Genomic DNA, 4,902 nt, shown 5'->3' on the forward strand with positions numbered 1-4,902 from the left:
TGAGCCAATATGGCATTCAGAGTATCAACCTCAAGAACTCCCTTCTTCATAGGCGTCCCATTAGTCACAGGATTCCTTTCAGAAGTGTACATGAACTGGTTATTAGCAACCATGTCAATGAGTTCTTGAGCTTCTGCAGGCGTTTTCTTTAGGTGAATTGATCCACCTGCAGAGGTGTCCAGTGACATCTTTGATAGCTCAGATAAACCATCATAGAATATATCCAGGATGGTCCATTCTGAAAGCATGTCAGAAGGACACTTTTTGGTCAACTGTTTGTATCTTTCCCAAGCTTCATAGAGGGATTCACCTTCTTTCTGTCTGAAGGTTTGAACATTCGCTCTAAGCTTGCTCAGCTTTTGAGGAGGAAAGTACTTGGCTAAGAAAGCCGTGACCAGCTTATCCCAAGAGTTCAGGCTGTCTTTGGGTTGAGAATCCAACCATAATCTAGCTCTGTCTCTTACAGCAAAAGGGAAAAGCATGAGCCTGTAGACTTCAGGATCTACTCCATTAGTCTTAACAGTATCACATATCTGCAAGAATTCAGTTAAGAACTGAAAAGGATCTTCAGATGGAAGTCCATGAAACCTGCAGTTCTGCTGCATTAGAGAAACTAATTGAGGTTTCAGCTCAAAGTTGTTTGCTCCAATGGCAGGAATGGAGATGCTTCTTCCATGTAAATTGGAATTAGGTGTAGTAAAGTCACCAAGCATCTTCCTTACATTATCATTATTTTCGGCTGCCATCTCCTCTGCTTGTTCGAAAATTTCTGAAAGGTTATCTCTGGATTGTTGTATTTTAGCTTCTCTTAATTTTCTCTTCAGAGTCCTTTCAGGTTCTGGATCTGCTTCCACAAGAATGTTCTTATCCTTGCTCCTGCTCATATGACAAAGAAGAAGGCACAGAAAAATAATAATAATAATAATAGAGATCCTTTATACCACAGTATAGGGATCCCTTTGTGAGTGGAAGAAAAGGGGGAGACAAAGAATGTAATATAAAGGAAGAAACACAACTGTGAGAATGGAAGAGATGTGAGATGAGATGTTAGGATATGAATGAATAAATAGAATAGGATGGGGGAGGTATAATTTTCGAAAATTATTTTTGAAAAGGAGTTAGTGATTTTTGAAAATAGTTTTTGAAAATTGTTAGTATTTTTTCGAAAATTTTTTTTTGAAATAAAAATAAAAATAAAATAATTAGTTAATTAAAAAGAAATTTTTGAAAAAGGGGGAGATATTTTCGAAAATTAGAGAGAGAGTTAGTTAGGTGGTTTTGAAAAAGTTAAGAAACAAACAAAAAGTTAGTTAGTTAGTTGAAACAAATTTTTGAAAAGATAAGAGGTTAGGAAGTTAGAAAAGATATTTTGAAAAGATATTTTTGAAAAAGATAAGATAAGAAGATATTTTTGAAAAGATATGATTGAAATTAGTTTTGAAAAAGATTTGATTTTTAAAATCTCAATTAATGACTTGATTCATAAGAAATCACAAGATATGATTCTAGAACTTAAAGTTTGAATCTTTCTTAACAAGCAAGTAACAAACTTCAAATTTTTGAATCAAAACATTAATTGATTAGTTATTTTCGAAAATTTGGTATAAAAATAAGAAAAAGATTTTTGAAAAATATTTTTTTTGAAATTTTCGAAAATAACTAATAATTTTGAAAAAGATTTGATTTTTGAAAAAGATTTTGAAAAAGATAAGATTTTCAAATTTGAAAATTTGGTTTGACTCATGAGAAACAATTTGATTTTAAAAATTTTTGAAAAAGTCAATCCAAATTTTCGAATTTGATGAGAGAAAAAGGGAAAGATATTTTTTTTTATTTTTGAATTTTTATGATGCAAGAGAGAAAAACACTAAAACGATGCAATGCATGAAATTTTTAGATCAAAACATGTGATGCATGCAAGAATGCTATGAATGTCAAGATAAACACCAAGAACACTTTGAATGTCATGATGAACACCAAGAACATATTTTTGAAAAATTTTTAATGCAAAGAAAACATGCAAGACACCAAACTTAGAATTCTTTAATGCTTAGACACTAAGAATTCAAGAATGCATATAATAAACATGAAAAGACACAAAACAAAAAATCATCAAGATCAAACAAGAAGACTTACCAAGAACAACTTGAAGATCATGAAGAACACTATGAATGCATGATATTTTCGAAAAATGTAAGATGCATATGCAAGTGACACCAAACTTATAATGTGACTCAAGACTCAAACAAGAAACAGAAAATATTTTTGATTTTTATGATTTTCTAATTTTTTTTGGATTTTTATTTATATTTTTCGAAAATTTAAAAGAAAAAATAAGGATTCCAAAATTTTTAATATGAATTCCAGGAATCTTGCCATGTTAGTCTAAAGCTTCAGTCCAGGAATTAGACATGGCTCACTAGCCAGCCAAGCTTTCAATGAAAGCTCCAGTCCAAAACACTAGATATGGCCAATGGCTAGCCAAGCTGTGATATATGGAATTACATGCATTGAAGTTATTAGTTGAAGCCTCAGTCCAAAAGAATTTAGACATGGCTTTACAGCCAGCCAGGCTTCAACATGCTTCATGAAACACTAGAATTCATTCTTAAAAATCTTGAATAAAATTTTTGAAAAAATTTTTTTTTTTTTCGAAAACAAAGGAGAAAATTTTTGAAAGGTTTTGAAAAATTTTTTTGAAAAGAAAACAAAAAGAAAATTACCTAATCTGAGCAACAGGATGAACCGTCAGTTGTCCAAACACAAACAATCCCCGGCAACGGCGCCAAAAACTTGGTGCACGAAATTGTGATGTCCAGGCTCGAACAATCCCTGGTAATGGCTCCAAAGCTTGGTGCTTTGATCTTAATTCATAATTGTCACAACTTCGATACAACTAACCAGCAAGTGCACTGGGTCGTCCAAGTAATACCTTATGTGAGTAAGGGTCGAATCCCACGGAGATTGTTGGTATGAAGCAAGCTATGGTCACCTTGTAAATCTCGGTCAGGCGGATTTAAACATGATACTTTATTAGATTAAAATAAACAATAAAAGGGATAGAGATACTTATGTAGATTCATTGGCAGGGATTTCAGATAAGCGAATGGAGATGCTTTTCGTTCCTCTGAACCTCTGCTTTCCTGCTATCTTCATCCAATCCGTCTTACTCCTTTCCATGGCTGGCTTTATGTGATACATCACCACTGTCAATGGCTACTTTCGGTCATCTCTCGGGAAAATGATCCAATGCCCTGTCACGGCACGGCTAATCGTCTGGAGGCATCACCCTTGCCAATGGCTTCATCTTATCCTCTCAGTGAATAATATGCTCACATGCCCTGTCACGGCACGGCTATTCATCTGTCGGTTCTCGATCATGCTGGAATAGGATTTACTATCCTTTTGCGTTTGTCACTAACGCCCTGCAATCGCGAGTTCGGAGCTCGTCACAGTCATTCAATCATTGAATCCTACTCGGAATACCACAGACAAGGTTTAGACTTTCCGGATTCTCTTGAATGCCGCCATCATTCTAGCTTACGCCACGAAGATTCTGGTTAGGAGATCTAAGAGATACTCATTCTAGCTTATTTCATGTAGAACAGAAGTGTTTGTCAGGCACGCGTTCATAAGGGAGAAGGATGATGAGCGTCACACATAATCATCACCTTCATCACGTTCTTGGGTGCGAATGGATATCTTAGAAGCGAAATAAGAAGAATTGAATAGAAAACAGTAGTACTTTGCATTAATCTTTGAGGAACAGCAGAGCTCCACACCTTAATCTATGGAGTGCAGAAACTCTACCGTTGAAAATACATAAGTGAAAGGTCCAGGCATGGCCGAGATGGCCAGCCCCCTTGATCTAAGAACAATGCGTTCAAAGATGATCCTAAGATCCTAAGATGATCAAAAGATACCTAATACAATAGTAAAAGGTCCTATTTATAATAAACTAGCTACTAGGGTTTACATGAGTAAGTAATTGATGCATAAATCCACTTCCGGGGCCCACTTGGTGTGTGTTTGGGCTGAGCCTGAGTGTTGCACGTGCAGAGGCCATTTGTGGAGTTGAACGCCAGTTTCTGTGCCAGTTTGGGCGTTCAACTCTGGTTTTGGATCCTTTTCTGGCGCTGGACGCCAGATTTGGGCAGAAGGCTGGCGTTGAACGCCAGTTTACGTCATCAATTCTTGGCCAAAGTATGGACTATTATATATTGCTGGAAAGCCCTGGATGTCTAATTTCCAACGCAATTAGAAGCGCGCCATTTCGAGTTCTGTAGCTCCAGAAAATCCACTTTGAGTGCAGGGAGGTCAGAATCCAACAGCATCAGCAGTCCTTTTTCAACCTCTGAATCTGATTTCTGCTCAAGTCCCTCAATTTCAGCCAGAAAATACCTGAAATCACAGAAAAACACACAAACTCATAGTAAAGTCCAGAAATGTGAATTTAACATAAAAACTAATGAAAACATCCCTAAAAGTAACTAGATCCTACTAAAAACATACTAAAAACAATGCCAAAAAGCGTATAAATTATCCGCTCATCAATCATGTCGGAATAGGATCCATTGATCCTTTTGCGTCTGTCACACGCCCCACAATCGCGAGTTTGAAGCTCGTCACAGTCATCCCTTCCCAGATCCTACTTAGAATACCACAGACAAGGTTTAGACGTTCCGGATCTCAGGAATGGCCGCCAATAATTCTACCCTATACCACGAATGTTCCAATCTTAGATTAGAAACCCAAGAGATACGCATTCAAGCCATTACTAGTAGAACAGAGGTGGTTGTCAGGCACATGTTCATAGGTGAGAATGATGATGAGTGTCATGGATCATCACATTCATCAAGTTGAAGAACGAATGAATATCTTGGAGAAGAAATAGACTTGAGT

The 4,902-nt window shown here is 36.4% G+C and overlaps 1 non-coding gene across 1 annotated transcript; it reads left to right on the forward strand.

Moving 5' to 3' along the window:
• Window positions 1–242: 242 nt before the first annotated feature.
• Window positions 243–350, forward strand: LOC148574024 (small nucleolar RNA R71). The gene has a single exon (XR_015906425.1). It is a non-coding gene; the product is annotated as a small nucleolar RNA R71 (small nucleolar RNA).
• Window positions 351–4,902: the final 4,552 nt, after the last annotated feature.

The sequence above is a fragment of the Arachis ipaensis genome, chromosome B2 (genome assembly GCF_059453495.1).
Source record: "Arachis ipaensis isolate K30076 ecotype BB chromosome B2, ASM5945349v1, whole genome shotgun sequence".
NCBI classification, from domain to species: Eukaryota; Viridiplantae; Streptophyta; class Magnoliopsida; order Fabales; family Fabaceae; genus Arachis; species Arachis ipaensis.